Genomic DNA, 17,450 nt, shown 5'->3' with positions numbered 1-17,450 from the left:
TTTGTCTACCTGTCTGTCTGTCTGTTTGTTTAATTTTGTTATGCCACTTACAGTGACAATGTTTTCCCAAGAGCCACAGACTATCTAACAAAAAAACCCCGTGCCATTCATGGGAAACTTCCTCTCAAATTATTGGTCGGGGAGTCCAAGAGACCCTCAAAACAATGTATGCTATTGCTGTTGCCTTTGGTTGCCACTCTGAAACTGAAGGTAAGAGCCTATTGCTGAAGACACCATGGACTTCAAAGGATTGAGGGAATTGAACTGGAACTGACCTAGAAGCCTCCTCCCAAGGACTAGCTTTCATGCTACCTGAAGGAGCAATATAAGCTACCAAGGGAGAGAAGCAACCAGTAGTCACACACAGCTATAATGCCAATGAACAACAATGACTATAATGGCAAGATAGACCAACAGGTATAATAATAGCATTTATATTCTAGGACCAACAAATAGGCATTTAAATGAACTTAAGGTTTGCTCAATAGGAAAGAACTCATGCCTGGTACAGTGAACATAGCCCACTACCCTCGGCTGGTGAGGTTATGGATCCTAGAAGAGAGCCAACTACTTCCACTGCACTAAGCCAATATAATTTCTAACTGCATTCTAGATACTTATTATTATGGCCACAGATAAGTTAAGCTCTTGCCTTTCACCAAAGGTTCTTTTGCAGTAGACAAAGACCATTACAGAAAGCTACAAAGGCCAAAATGCAGATAGTAACTCACTGTAGGAAATCCAACTGATATAACTGTAACACAACCCTTATACTGGGTTATACTCTGGGAATATCGTAGAAGATGGAGATGAGGAGGAAAGATTGTAAGGGTCTGGAGGCCAGGAGGAGACATCTGTTGCCAGATTATTTCTTCTACACATGACGATGATTCCACACACATTTACATAATTTAAAATGAAATAAATACTTAAATTTTCTAAATATATAAAACAATTAAGTAAAATTTAAAAAAAAAAAAACACCTCAATTCACCACCACTAGTTTTACTTACTGGACTAAAATGCAAGAATCGTAGCAAAACACTTTTACATAAAATAAGAATGCTGTTCTGATTTAGAACACAAAGCTTATCAAAAATCACCAAGTCAAAGGGAGGATAAGCCTGTGATTAACCCATTTGGCAAGAGAGAGAGCTCATAAGGACCAAAGACGGAGTATTATGGGTAATCTTCTCTTCACTTTGGAGATGGGGAGAAGGGAAGTACACTTTGAAGTTATGGCAGGACACACAAATAGAAAGAGCATTCTTTTTTTTTTTTCACCAGACTGGCATGTAGTAAGAAATTTAATGTTAAATAATTCAGTGTATTTAATACTGCAAAGATGCTGTACTTAGAAAAACTTACAGATGGGTATTTTCTTTATTTTGTGTTGTGTTTGTTTGTTAAGAAACAAGGTCTGAGATAGCCCAAGCTGGCTTTGAAATCCTGCTGCCCTACCTCCAACTCTGGAGTTCTAGGGCCGCATAGGTCTCCAGACATGTGCCACAATGACTTATATGTTGTTGGTGGGCTGCTGGAGACAAGCCCAGAGCCTCGTGAATGCTAAGCAAACACTCTATCAACTGAGCTACAGCCTCGGCCTAAGACACCCACGTTTTAAAAACAATTCTCAAAGATGGAAGTAAAATTGGAACTAAAGATTTGAGTTGCATGCATGCATAGAAGTACTTAGTACGAATTAACTTCAGGTTATCTCTAAGCTTACCATGTTCCAGACAAACAAACCAAAGCCTTGCATTTGTTATACCAAATTATAGACTGTCATGAAAGGACCAGAACTAGAAGTAAATTAATTTCCAGTTACCTTTCATTAATTCCTCAGTTAATTCTTTTTCCACAATCTCAGCAGTAATTCTAGATGGTGGGATTTTAATAGATTTAACAAAAGTCTGAACTTTTACTGACTAGAATATAGCCCTTAAACCAAGATCAACTTTTTGTAAAGTTAATAAATTTATATAACTATTTTGAATAAAAAAATTAGGATGTTCCACGGTGGTTCAGTAATTAAGGCATTGCTGACAAATCTGACTTGTTCTATCCATGGAACTCACATGTGGAAGAAAAGAAGCAAGTCCTGAAAGTTGGCCTCTGACCTGCATGTGTGTAATGTGACACCGCTATGAATAAATAAATGTGAAGAATGTAATAAAAATGAACTGGGTTATAATAATATTCTAAAGTTTCCTTTTACTGTATATCAGAGACATTTTTTCCTCATCAGGAATCACTTTCCTTTCAAGGCTACAGAGCTTAACACTCTGTGAACACTCCTAGTTTCTCAATTACCACCTCACCCATCACGATGTAGACAGAGGAACGTTTCCGCCACTGCAAGCAATGGCACACTGCACATCTTTGGCTTATATTTTTCTACACATATAGAGATTTCAGGAGGAGAAATTCCTAGAGGTAGAATTTCTGAGTCAAATATTATTACATTTCTTAGAGCTTTTGACAAATATTGTAAAAATTACCCTGCATATTACTGGGGTCAGTTCACATCCCTACCATGAATAAATGAAAGAGTTTTCCCATATCCTCACCAAGAATAAATGGCATCAATCATGCATTACAGGAAATGAGAGACATAACTCAATTTTAATTTCATTTTTTAATAAATAAACACTGGGGAATTTTTTACCTTAATTTTATTTTTTATTCTTCGTATTCCCACTAGGTGGCCTTTTCTGTTGCCTTCTGTGAGAAAGAAAATCATAATAACAAGGTTCTCTGCTTTGAGACTTATAAGGGATAATGACTAGCCACGTGACTTCAGAGATAAGTAAATAGAATGCAGTTTTAACTAAACCATGAACCTCATTATCCCATAGCTTTTCAGAAAGAATTCAGTCTTATTCCATTTTAATTTGGCCTCCAAGAGAAAAAAACTAAAATTTTTGCTATTACCTAATTCAACATTTCATACTCAGCTTTTCTCTTCAAATAATGTGTCTTTCATAAACATAGACTAATTCCAAGCAAGAACTTTTTATAAACTTAGGCTTGAAAAGGACACATCAAAATATGAAGGTGCTCATACTGTATGTCTTAAAAAACAAAATGTGAGAGGTTTGGCTTTTGAAAGTTTAAATGAATATAATTTAAAAAACTTTAATTTTTTCTAAAGTTTTCTCCTTTTCAAAAATATTCCATGTCAGTCCTGCCAATGGTTCTAGAAGGAAGGAACAAAAACTGATCCTAAGATGTCAATACAATTAAAGATGAGATTTTTTTTAACAGAGACTTGATATCTCACAATGTAGAAGTAATGTCAAGATTAAAGTAAAGTGAATGTGTGTCATGCATAGAACATAAAGGTGAGCTACAAAGAGAAAATAATTATCAAATTACAAGAGATTGGAAAATGTATCCCATCATGGAACTCAAAGACTTGATGGCAATCTCAAAAGGTATCAAATTCATCATCTTATCAATATAAAGTTTAAATCTTTTCCACAGGGGACTAATCAAATATGCACTCACTAGTGTTTAAAAACACACAGGAATAGGACTGCATCGCCTTCAGGTACAGCCACCAGGGTGAGCAGTGGGTCCTTTCTGGTGAAATCTGTTTTCCATAGTATTTATCCTCCTTACATACTGACACCACCTAAGAACTCTGACTTGGTTAATTTTAAATTCGTTCCTAAATTCTATCAATTTCACTTTCTACCATATGGGCAGAAAAGTGAAATATTTGCTACCCAGGCTTTCCATTTTAGCTAGTGATTATTGTTGTAATCTGGTCTAGCTACAGAGACCTAAGAAAAGTGTGCACTAGCTCATGGCCCCGTACCATCATAGAAGAAAGCTCACAGGTCAAGGCATTGTGGAGGTGCCCACAGATCCCTAAGAGCCACCTGTTGCAAGTTCCGTGTTTATGCAGAGAAGTAAATACCACCAGCCTTGAGGACATGAATTCAGTAGTTCTGATGTTCATACTTGAATAGAACAATTTTTTAATGTACATATCTGATGGTTGTACTAAAGAGTCTGATATTCAATCTATTTGATAGCACTTCATGTTTTGTTGTTAAAAAAAAAACATGTCTTCACAAACTAGATGTCCACACTGGATATTTCTCATCTTTCATGTTGACTACCCTGGAACACATGTGGAATATTCCCAAAGTTTAAACCACAACACAGCCAGACATAGTAAGATGCGGCTAGCTATGTTCTGAGGAAAAGCCACTGTATGTAATTGATTCATTGTCTCTAGCCAATTTCTCCCTGCTCTTATCATCTCGTTCCTCATCTCACCTTACCTCCAAGTTCACATTAAATTAAGATTTCTAAAACCTGTAGGAGCTGATAGAACAACCCAATTTGTTTTCTTGTCCCTTTTGTATGCTTTGGTCTATCAAAATGTCAGTTTAAATTGCAGGAAGACATAGTTTACTCTCAAAAATAAAAAAGCACCACATTTGTGTTTTTCCAGAATCAACAAATTTGAACCCCACATTGCAATGCAATTTAGAGATAATAATCTACTTAATCTTTGTAGTCCAATAACAATCGCACACACACACACACACACACACACACACACACACACACCTTTAAAACTCTGACCTATTTTCCTAGCTTTTCTTAATGGGCAGTGCCATTACTGTAAAAGAATGTCTAAAGGTGGTTTCTTCCAAATTTGTCTTTGATTTACACCCAACTTGATCTTTTAAAAGATGAGCTATAATTGTACCATTATATGATTATGACATAATCAATCACATTTCTAAGTTAGTAGTGTTGATTACATTCTGTTTACTGCTCTACAGGCAGTGGGACCTGGGAGAACGGAGCCAGTAAATGAGGCAGATATAATCGCAGGCAATACCCAACTTTATTCAGAGCATCAGCCAATTTATTCTCTGAGGGTTAAGAGAGGCAATTGAGTAAAATATAGTCACAAGGGCAAGCTGCACGTGATTTAGAGACAAAATAAATAACAATAGCCAGTTGTAATGAATGATCTGAAGTAAAGTCACTGCTACACCTGGGAGGGGAACAAAAGCCCATTTCAGGAACGATCTCATGTTTTTGAAGACATTGGGGTCACAGGAGTTTGTATTGTTTCCTTGGAGTTTTCTCACAAGCACTCAGAATTCCCACAGGAGTCCATTCTTAGACCATGTTCCTACACATACCTGTTAACTATTTTAAAGAAATCTTAAAAGCAGACAGAAACTAATAAAGTCCCTTTAGCAAGAGTTTGAACTTGGATTTTGGCTTTAATGAGATGATTGACTTGGAGCAAACTACTTAGCTACTTAACCCCATTCATACCCATAAATGACAAAAAATGGAATGATTATACTTACCTGATAGCTTTAGTATGAGGATAAGCTTGAGGAATATATAATTATACATGTACATACACATACACACACATTTGCATACACATACATATGTGTGTACATATATATCATCATATACACATATACATATTCATACACATATATGTATACATCATGTACATGTGCAAGGGTGTGTACATGAACATATACATATATATAATCACTACCAGCTAAACTTTTAAACATGACCACCGATTATCATTTCTAAAAAGGCACTGAGATCCTTTGTCACTCTTACCACTGTGGCTTATTTGGAATTTCACCAACCTTTGTTGTGTTTCAAAAACATTGAATATCTGAAAAATGAGTGTAATTATGAGTATAAATTATTGATATATTTACATATTTTTATAAAATCTCTGTCATGCTAGAAAGAGGGTTTTAACAAGACAGGCTAAAAGAGAAGATGTGAAATCCCCCTAATATTGGTGATATACTTTAGTTTTCATTCTCCCAGTAGGTCACACTGACACAATACAATAGGTGTGTATTGTAATGTTAATAGCTTCCTTAGAAATGCTAAAAATAAAGGAAGGTGGAAAGGGATACCAAGAGGGAAGGTTTACCTAACTCTCATTACAGGCAACTTGAGTTTAATCTCACTGAGAACTTTGAAAAGCAGAGCGAAACACACTTTCAAACTATTCCACTCATGAGGTAGAAGGTGAAATATGTATTTTTCATATGCATATTTTATTTATATTACACTTCCCAGGCTCAAGTTGACGGCTACTCTCAGAGTTTGTTATTTACCTGTTAGTTCTAATTATGGTCAGAGACCCAACTGTTCCTATATTTCTGGGAAAAAAGAAATCAAACTTTTTGAGATGCAAATAAGAGATGGAAGTATATGTGTGCCTGCTGCATGTTTAGAAAGATACAGAGGAGTGTAGACTGGTGGTCTATGCTTCAGAGCACCAAAGACTGACTCAAAACAGAAGAACAGACGCTAAAAATCTACCATGCCTTGTGACAGGTAAAGGCCAAAGGTTAAAAGTTAAAAATAGTACAGGAGAGGAATCTGAACAAAGTCTAAAATCACTGGAATTTCTAGTGGGCTAGGAATGGGAGCAACCTCACCCCAACAATGCAGGATATTTGGCTTGAAACATATAGTACACTAAACTTAACAATGTTCACCTTGATGTTCTGTAGCAAAACAAATACAAAAAATACTCTTGGTAGTTCCTTTGGCAAAGCCACATGGACACACCCTTTGCCTTTGGGTATACTGTTACCCAGTCTGGCCTTTACTAAGGAGTATTCATCAAAGCCTGTCTATGAATGCTGTTCTCAGCCTTTGCTGAGCTCCAGTTCTGAACTCCTTTTCAAGCCACATTTCTCCTCTCAGATACTTCCAGATTCCAGAAATGCTTTAATACCTAGCTGGAGACTGTAGTCTTCTCTGCACATTTCTGACCACAATCCATCTAATTTCTGATACACAATCCGTCCAGTGTTAACCTCTTCTGCAGTAGAATTCTAGATTAACAGCCGAAGCCCAGAGTCTAGGCTGCCGTAAACCTGAAGCATCAGAGAACTTAGAATACTTGACCTCTCCTTTCCTGACCTGTTTACCAAATCTTAAAAGCCCGGTTTTCCCTCACTTTCATCTGGCTGACTTACAGGAGCAAACGAACCAGAAGTTGAGATCCCTTCTGTCTTGAATTTTTGGTTGTGAGCCTAGCCTTTAATGACTGAGCCATCTCTCCAGCCTCAGATCCCCTTTTTCCATAGCTTGCCATTTACTCCTTCTGGGCTAAGGAGATCAAAACCGCAGACTAGATTGTCCTTGTACAATTGTCACTTAAAATCCATTGCTGGAACACCAAAATATCTCCATCTAGCCCTCTCTATTCCTGGCTGGCTCATCCCAGCTGAACACTAGGAAAATCTTTCTCTTAGACAGGAGACACATGTATTGTTGGCCTTAAACATCATCAGTAGGATCCTTCTCAGTTCCCCCCATGTTAGAATTACCATAGAGACTTATGGAATAGTAGCAAAGAATTAGTAATGTTAGTTGTTGGGCTTCTTTCAGGAATACCAGGACATACCAGGATAAGGTAATTTTAGAATTTAGTACTTTCTAGTAAGAACTATAGGACTTGCTTTACATTGAACAATACCCCCTAGACATCATTGTTACTTATTGCATTGATTTTTCATTTTTAATAAATATGTCTAATTTTAATAGCCAAGACATCTTTTAGATGAGAAAATTCTTGTTTTTAAAAAATGGCTGTTTACATATTAATGTAACAACGATTTCTATTCAAAGTCTATTTGAAATTAATTTGAGGGCATTCTACATGAAATAAATCAGTTACTATTATATTTCTATGTCTTTCTCTAAGAAATTATTTTATATCTTTCTCTTTATAATTTCTTTTTATTTAATTATTTTCATATATTTTCCCCTCCTCCAACTCTTCCCAGATACTGCCTAACTCCCTACCTACCCAACTTTCTTCTCTCTCTTTCTCCAGTAGAAGGCAAAGAAAGGAAGGAAGAAAGGAAGAAAGAAAGAAAAAGAGAAAGAAAGAAAGGAAGGAAGGAAGAAGGAAAGAAAGAAGGAAAGGAAGGAAGGAAGAAAGGAAGAAAGAAAGAAAGAAAGAAAGAAAGAAAGAAAGAAAGAAAGGAAGGAAGGAAGGAAGGAAGGAAGGAAGGAAGGAAGGAAGAAAATATAGCAAGCTAACTAAAAATGAACGAAAGAACAAACAAACAAACAAAAGCAAAAGCATACCAAATAACATGCAATCCATTTTGTGTTGGCCAGTTATTCTTGGTCCCTGGAATGTAGTTGAAATACCCAATGAATGCAACCCATTGGAACAGATTTTCTCTTTCTCAGCAGGGATCAATTATAAACAGTTTTCTTGGTTAGGGGTGGAAATTTGTGTCCATTTCCTTTCTCATTGCTGGGATTTTTGTGTTTTGAACCCATGCAGATCATGTGTGTGGTATCATAGTCTCTGAGTTCATATAGCCAGATAGAAGGAAGCTTCAGCTCTTTTATCAATGTCACTCAACTACAAAACTCAAAAGTTATAACAGCATCTGCCTGTAAGATACACTGTTGCAATGGTGGCAATGTTCTGCCAGTAACCACCTTTTGATTATTTTTATTTTGTATTTTTTTAGATTTAAGACCTACTCCATAAGATGGAACCCATACCACTCTAAAGTGGCCAAGAACTTCAGACTAGATAGGTCAAAGACCTTATTAGAGAAGTTATTACTACTATTCTGCTAAATTAACATAGCAATAAATGACCCTTAATGGCATACTGTTTTACCACATAGATCAAAGCATCACTAAACTCTCATGAGAGAAACTTCTTCTTGCAGGATAAGGTAATTAACACAGAAACCCACAATTGGACAATGGTAAGAGAATAGGAGACTTCAAGCACTCAAACTTTAATGAAAAAATTTTATCAACACACACACACATACATCAAGGGGTCAGGAATTTATGCAGAAAAGTAGGTTGAAAGATTGTTAAGAGCCAAAGGTGGTGGATAACTTCAAAGAAACAATGTCTTTCAGACATAATAGGCTTCATTATCTTTACATTTTCTAAAGTGAATTAATCTTCAGATACATGGAATTTGAATGAGCAAGTATAGAAACAGAGCTATTTTTGAATATCTCATTACTGTTAAAACAAGTTATCAAGGTACTAATAGCACTTTAAACTTAAATATAACTCACTGTCAATAACAAGCAAAATGTTTACTGAATAACTATGAAGCACACACAATAATAACAAAAATTGATAGGCATTTTACAGAGACTATGGAAAGAATGGAGGAGCAAATAAAATTGAATGTTGAATTTTGTTTTCATTATACTGAGTTAACTAGTAGTATATACTAGTATTGTACATGTAACATACACTGTAGATATACTATATAATATATACTAGCTATTGCAAAGGAAAGTGGTAGTCCCTTACCATAGCTTACTTGATTCTGATTTCTAGACACACACAATAATCCTCTATGGAAAAGCCAAAGTGGTTTTAGAACAGAGAAGCTCTTGTAATACCCTTAGGGAGCACTTCCTTTCCACTTTTCACAGATTCCAATATGCCTTAGCATTCATAAGGCCGCCCCTCAGCCCGGCCAGTGTAGGTACACGATTCAGACCCCTATTCTACATTTCCCCCGCCCAGCCACCTTATTCCATTTTGAATCCAAGAACATCATTTTTCAAGTATATTCTCAAATAGCCTGTGCATTTCTTCTCTGGTTGGCGAAGTCTCATTTCTCTATAAAACCTAGGCTTCGTGAAGGGATAGCTGAACTTTAGCCATTTATTATTTATTAGCCATGGTATAGTAATGAATGTTTAATAAGAGCCTCTGCTGATATCTGTGGTGGGAAATCTTCTACCCTGGCCAATTTTATAACTTAGAATCAGGAGATGCACTCAATCTGCTCTTCAGGGTCAATGAGAGCCATATTCAAGGTGTAATAATCTTGTAGGAATAAATGGTCCACAATTCTGTAATATCATCTCAGGACTTTGTTGTGTTCAGAGGAAGAGAAAGTGTGGTAGAAGCAGCACTGAGCCAACACAGATGAAGTTCTAGCTCTACCTGTCATTAAACAGCCACAGTAAATGACAAAATTGTGGTAACTAACTGTTAAATATTCCTAGGGTCATGATTTTATGCAGCCCTTAAATGGCCATGCTGTCTTTCATAACACAATATGACTTCTATACACTTTGAATGTAATGGGTTCTTCATAAGTAGTTGCTGATTGACTCACTCAGGTTACACTGTAGTTCTCCTGAATACCAGATGAGTGAGTGGAATAGCACAAATTATGGAATTGTTTTTCATGTGTGACCTTTCCTGGCGAGATGTAAACAAGTGTCTGTTCATTCAGATGGGGCACCAATGACAAGCCAAAAAAAAAAAAAAAATGATTCCACTTAAATCTAGTTGAGTGGAGGTCACTAGGTTACGTACAGGAGTATAAATATGGAGTTACTTTCAAGAGCAGAGATAACTCAAAGGCAGCTGCACCATTTAAAAAAAAAAAAGTAGCCTAGCCTTGTCTGAGCTAGTCTGAGTGATAACTAACAAAAGCTGCATCCATGAAATTCCCTCCACAGTATGCCAGCAGCTGAGATAGAGACAGAGCCTGTTCCTACTCTTCCCAGCAATTATCAGTGCTATAGGGAGTAAATCCTTGTAAGCCTTATAAGCAAGACCTTGTAAGTCTTGTGCTTTCCAGGAATATCCTGAGATTTGGAAGTTGTACTTACTTCCTAAGTCTTAAGGAAGCTCATGTAGAGGAAATAGCTATGCAACAGTATCAGAATAAAACATAAGGAGAATCTGGTGATTAATTTAAAGAAGAATTTCCCCTATGAATAAGTGTATCTCTTCCAGACCAGCAGTAGCCTAAATGGCAGAGAGTCCATGCCAAGTCATACATAATTCTTGCTCCTTCCCTCCCCTGCAGGTGCCACCGTAAATTAGATGTCAAGGCATCTTCACCTATGCTCCCTTCATGCCTTTAGTTTGTTTTCCTATTATACGGAGACTGTGCTTTTAGCATTTATTTGCTATTTGAACTTCCCCTGTCGTACAACACAGTCAAATTCAGAAGGGATCGGGTTTGTGTTCATTGGTTTGTTTCAGCAATTACTTTTCATTTTACTCATATTGCCACTTGTGGTCGTATGAACCTGAATTGTGGCTGTTTAGGAAACTATTATTAGGACCTGGATGCAAAGGACTTGATTGACTGAAGATAGGACATATGGCAGAATGACAAATGGGGCGTTTTCACTTCAGCTTTTCCAAAGCTTGAGGAGTATAGTAAGAAGAGCCTTATTCATACCTGCTAGGACTGTGGAGCCACTTCCACCAGCACTAATGGGCTCCAGCCTGTGGAAAGTCTGTAGCTGGAGGGACTTGGGAAGAAGGGCCTGATGGGAAGCATTGCTAGAGGACTAGCTCCCACAGGAAAAGACTGCTTTGCCTTAAGCCAAATGAGAAAGATGTCACAGTGACATCTGAAGAGTCTGACAAGTGTCTCTCACACTCTCAGAGCATCTAGGGCTCTTAGCACAGTTTTATAAATAGTTCAGCCTGTAGGAGCAATGTAGGGATAAAAGAAGGAACCAGGTTTCCTATGGTACATGCCACAGTGGGGAACAAACCCAGGATCTCTTACAAGGAGGATCTCTTACAAGGTCTCTGAGGAGATGGACAATGTGACTCTGTTCCTTGAGAGAGAAGGAAATGAGAGTAATGTTCCAAATAACTCACTGCAGGAAGCACCTTCTCTTAGAGGAATCATAGTTGCAGTGGGGATCTGGGGAGGAGATTCAGCCTCCAAATACTAGGCTAAGAAGTTAGCTTCAAACATCTACGATGCCAAACTCAAGCCATACCAGTCAGATCTATAAAGCATCCTTGACCCTCCTTCTTGAACACACTGCAGTGCAGAAAGAGTCAGCAACCTTCACATCCATGCTTGGGCATGCTCGCTGTAGGCTTCGAATCCTTGGACAGGTCCTCACTGTCAATGGAGAAAATGCGAAGAAGACAATGGGTTTAGCTTACTATATTGGACTGGACCCTTCAAAACATTAAATGACTGGAGGACTGACTACTCAGTACCTGAGAATGAAAAATTATGTAAAAGCCTTGAGATTAGTTCAAAATATAACTCAAGAGTCAGGAGGGGAAGTACTCATTGGAATGTGTTAAATAGACAGTGAAAAAGGCCCAAGTTGCTTCAGGAACTCATAAAAAGCCAGAGCTTTTACTATAATGATTGCAGACTTACCAGAAAACCATTGGCTTCTAACCCCAAAAGTCCTTGAATCTTTCCATAGTCACTTTAAAATGTCTAGAGTACTGATTCTTTTACCCCATTAAACTGGCTCTAACCAAACAGCGAAATTTTCGAGAAGAGCCCAAACTGTTCTTTACTGGTACCATTTCTCTATTTTGTCTAATTAATGGTATCAAAATTGTTTGCTTTCTATTGCTTTGCATTGAAAATGCACATTATATTTCTACTCCCATTGGATTTATAAGCAGGCTCAAAACTAGAATATGACATACTACCTCTGACATTCTTCATAAAATTTCCTTTATGAGAGGGAAAATGTGTGCAGTATTCCAGGAATGATTAGAAGCCAACCCATTTTGGAGCCTGTTTCCCTGGAACCTGTGACTATTCTGGTGGTGACTGTAGGAGTAAAATTAAGCTGCAAAATGATGTCGGTAGAGGGCTTGCTACATTAATCTGCAGTCTCTCAGAAGATGAGACGTTTTCCCCAGCAGGTCTGGTCTTGAGAAGAGAGTCTCGTTATTCCAGCTGCGTCCATTTGTCATGGTGTGAACAGCCTGCTCTCAGCACAGAAATGGCACAAGCAAAGACTACCAGCTGCCTGTCCTCTGGGAATGCAAGACACCATAAGTTGACACAGTTGATAAAGATGTATTCCAAGAAATATGAACCACCTATTATTTGTTCTGGGACTAGCAGCCAAAACCAATAGCCAAAAAGGGATGTGACACAGGCAGGCTGGCAGGCGTTCCTCACTGCTCTAGGAGCCAATTATGTCTTCTCACATGACAAGCAGCCATTCATTTTCAACCCCTGACCTACATTTCACATACCTGCATCTTAGACCAAGAGAAACACTAACTGTCATAAAAATACTGTGACAGCCTGCCATACAAGGAGGAGCTCTTTTAGACTCCCAGTGAACAAGTTTGGCTTGAATCTGCAAAACTTTTATAAGGTGGGAAGATGAGGTAGGAGAAAGGGTATAAATGCCCTTCTTTCCTTAAGATATCTTATTTATCATAGCAACTACTATATTCACACAGAGAGAGAGGGGCAGAGGGAGAGGGAGAAAGGGGGAAGGGAGAAGGAGAGGGAGAGGGAGAAAGGGGGATTACAGAAATCATCATACAGCAACCATGTGTCCCCATACTATCCTGTGGACCTGAACACCATATACTTGTCTTCTGCTCATCTTTTAAGTGCCACTGATCATTCAATTAAAAAGGATCTCCAAGGGAAAGAGTAACTGTATGCCTGAAATAATCTAAAGCCAGGAAACAGGGGTCAAATAACACTGCAGATGAAATGTTAGGGTGGAGTGTGGGTTTTGGCACATTATAGCTAATGGTGCTTGCACTGGCTGACAGTGGTTTGAATGTCTACTAAGTGATTCCCCAGGTGCCCTCAGGAAGAAAAGCGAACATGCCCAACCTGTCTTCAAATGAAGCTGTTTCAAGGTAAAGAGATCAATTCTGTGAGGATTCAAAATGTGTCAAACTAAAATTATAATGAGGACATATTCTCAAAAACAGGCTCCCAAATGCAAGAAACATCCTCATAGCCAGGTTCTAGATGTATGTCAAAGATCAAGGAGAGATTAATTTGATCTTTTAAGAAAACAGAATAGTGCAGGATCCCCAGTGGAGGAGTTAGAGAAAGAACTGAAGGAGCTGAAGGGGTCTGCAACCCCACAGGAAAAACAACAATATCAATCAACCAGAGCTCCCAGGGTCTAAACCACAAACCAAGGAGTACACATGGAGGGATCCATGGCTCCAGCCATGTATGTGGCAGAGGATGGCCTTGTTAGGCATTAATGGGAGAAGAGGACCTTGGTCCCATGAAGCCATGAAGGCTTGATGCCTCAGTGTAGACAAATGTGAGGGCAGGGAGGTGGGATTGGGTGGGGGCATACCCTCATAGAAACAGGGGGAGAAGGGATGAGATAGGGGGTCTCTGGGGGGTAAAATCAGGAAAGGGGATAACATTTGAAATGTAAATAAATAAAATATCCAATTTTTTAAAAGGGAAAAAAGAAAACAAAATAAAGAAATAAGTTGTGAATGATACACTTGGCCTAACTACTAGTAATGTTCATAAATGTAAATTTTAGGTCATTTCCATAAATGTCTGTATCTAATGGCATCATTTCAAATATCATTTCTAGGCATAAGGGAATTATAAAGGTCAAGAAGCATGTTATTCAGTGTAGGTAAGGCTTAGTGTTATCACACTATAGTCATGCCTGTGACACCAACATTTGGGGGGTAGAAATTGACAGATCAGGAGTTCAGTGCCATCCTCCACAGAGCATGCAGTTCAAAGCTAGCCTTGACTGCAGGAACCCCATCTCAAAAAGAGCCAAAACAAAACCAATGCAGCATCTCAATATCTATCAACACTCAATGATATATTCACTTACAGATCAGCTATTACCTCCCAGGTTCTCAAGGCCTAAGCTGTAAACACGACTGTTGCTTCCATGCCCACGGGTGGTAGGGGAAGCAGTTATGTTTCAAATAGACAAGTTTGGCTGAACCAAATTCCAGTACCACCCTTGATATACTTAATCAAGGTGGCCAAGTTCTGAAGAATTCTAACCCTGACTGTGGCCTCTGTCACTAACCTAATGTGTAACCTTAAGCAAGCAATGAATATTTTGTGCCTCTCAGTTGGGAGACAATGACACCTGTCTATGAAGATGAGAATCAAAGAAGAGGGTGGAGTTGAATTAAAAATGTGTAATTAAAGTATCTTACTATAAATACTAAATACACTTGCACAAAAAAGTTTTGAGCTAGCATTCTAATTGCTACCTAAATTGGATATTACCATTAAAAGAATCCCACTGTTAAGAGATAGGAGCCAAAACCAAGAAGTAGGTGATGTTTGTAACAGTTTATTTATACAGCTTATTCTAAACACATACAACACTCATCTTTACATAATCACAAACTTAGTGATGTTTAGCTAACTTCCTATGAAGTATTGATTAAAAAGTAAATGGATTTTCCATCCAGTAATCTTCATAGTTAAAGGAAACTAAGAGAAATAAACCAAACAATCTTTTAAATTTGACAAATATGAGTTTTACTGGCCAACAAATAAGTTTGTTATATTTAATATTTTATGATCTCAGAAAAAGAAACAAGGGAAATAGTTCACAAGGGTTTGAGACTTGTTTTGATCCTTTATCTTTACTTCTTGATTAAAAGAAAGGAAATGAATTAGAGAAGGAGTGGGAAGCGTGACAGGCAGGGTTGGAAGGAGACGGAAAATGCTTGAATTACATTTTAAGTAAAGCTAAAATAACTTTAAAAAATGATGAAGCCAGGCGGGCTGTAGAGATGACTCAGCACTTAAGAACACTGATTGCTCTTCCAGAGATCCTAAGTAGAATTCCCAGCACCCACATGGTGGCTCACAACCATCTGTAATGAGATCTGATGCCCTCTTCTGGTGTCTGAAGGCAGTGATAATGCAGTCATATACATAAAATAGATCATTCTTTTAAAATCAAATAAACAAAGGAGCCAAGAATGGTGATCTGGGACTCTCTTTTTTATTCTTTCAGGGTTAGCTCATTCTTTCCAGCTGAAAGTGGGGAAGGACAGGAACTTCCGCTGTGAACCAGAAGGCAGTTTCCCATTCAGAGATGATAAAAAGCAGTCATAGTCTTAGGAGCTTAGGGGCTTAGAAGTATGGTGGCTTTAGCTTTTTAAAATCTTCTTGTTGTGTTTACTGTTTTTTTCTTTTTATCTATTTATACCTTTTTTGTAATTTGAGGGTTTCATACATGACTACTGTTTAGCTCCTATCTACTCACTCCATCTCCTCTCCTATCCCTACAATCACTCATTCTCAAATTTATGCCTTAATTTTCTATATCTTTGTTATATTTTATGTACACACACACGCACACACACACACACACACAAACATACACACACACACATGGTGGCGCACGCCTACAATCCTAACAGTTTAGTAGTGAATGTGAGAGCACCAGTAGTCCCCAAACAACCTAAGCTATTGAAGTGGGGGGGGGGGTGGGAATAAAATAGCAAAATGGAGTTTCTAATTCAAAGAATTCAAAACATAGGTGCACAGGAGAGCCTACTGTGATCTTTTTGGGTAAGAACTGGGTACCTAGGAGTTCTTACTGTAGGACAACAGAACCACTAGAATCAAAGTCTCCCATGTGGAAGCAGTTGGTCAACATGCTTTGCAACTGATGCTTTAGCAGTGGTGATCCATTGACTACAGCATATCTCGTGAAGACCAGCTTTCCTGTCTGCAGTCCTGAGACACACATGTGGGGATGTTCTAATGCTTCTGTGAGCAGACAGCTTGACGCCTTCATCTTTAGTATGGTGGGACCCACCTTTCTCCATAGCACACTTTCCATGTACAAAATACCAGTTTCTCACAAAATGATATATTACCTAGTTATTCTAGGTATGGCAGAGCAGCTTGAATAAGTGGGCATTAGCATGTGCCCTCACTCCAGAAAGGCACAGGCAAGGCAGAAAGGAAAAGTTTATTGGGGTAGAAGCTTTAATAGCAGCTCTTTGCCAGCATTAGTAAGAGATGAACATAAAGAGCCCAAAGAAAGCAATAGAAAAACCACACACACACACACACAAACACACACACACACATGTGCATGCACAAATGTGTGCACACACACATGCAAGCATGCACACATGCACATACACACCAGAGTTCTGTCCATAACAGAATGAAATTATATAAACTGCAGGAATGTTGTAAAGCAGCAAGGTTTCAGTCAAGATTAGTAAAACTCAAAGTATCATTGTAAAGATACTACACAAACATGAAACAGAGAAAAACAGTGAGCAATTAGGTAACACTTGATTACCAAATACAATGTAAGACTGAGACATCAGCTAGAGAGGGTAGAGAAACTACATCTTAACCAAAACCATCTGATAGCTGAACTTGGGTGCCTAGTAAACAGGATTCTCCCTGCACCTGACTACAATGCTAGTGGTGTAAAGGAAGGCTGGAATTGTTCTCAACAAATGAAACGTATATCATTTCATTTTTTGAAATCGTTCCTTAGCTATTGAAAGGCCTTGTAGATGTGGACATAAATCACACACACACACACACACACACACACACACACACACACACACAACGTATCCAGACCTTGGAAACATAAATGTACTTTTCCAATGATTCAAAATACAATCATTCTTATGGAAATTTT

At 38.1% G+C, this 17,450-nt stretch overlaps 1 long non-coding RNA gene across 1 annotated transcript in view; it reads right to left on the bottom strand.

The window, feature by feature from the left end:
• The window catches only part of LOC116090155, a 61,674-nt gene that overhangs the window by 13,786 nt on the left and 30,438 nt on the right, over positions 1-17,450 (bottom strand). Inside the window, exon 2 of the long non-coding RNA XR_004118588.1 lies at positions 11,805-11,932. This is a non-coding gene — a long non-coding RNA (uncharacterized LOC116090155). The remainder of the gene's footprint in view (positions 1-11,804; positions 11,933-17,450) is intronic.

Source organism: Mastomys coucha, unplaced genomic scaffold, assembly GCF_008632895.1.
Source record: "Mastomys coucha isolate ucsf_1 unplaced genomic scaffold, UCSF_Mcou_1 pScaffold15, whole genome shotgun sequence".
Classification (NCBI taxonomy): domain Eukaryota; kingdom Metazoa; phylum Chordata; class Mammalia; order Rodentia; family Muridae; genus Mastomys; species Mastomys coucha.
Note: the sequence above shows the minus strand (reverse complement) of the source record. Positions and strands in the feature narration are given on the sequence as shown.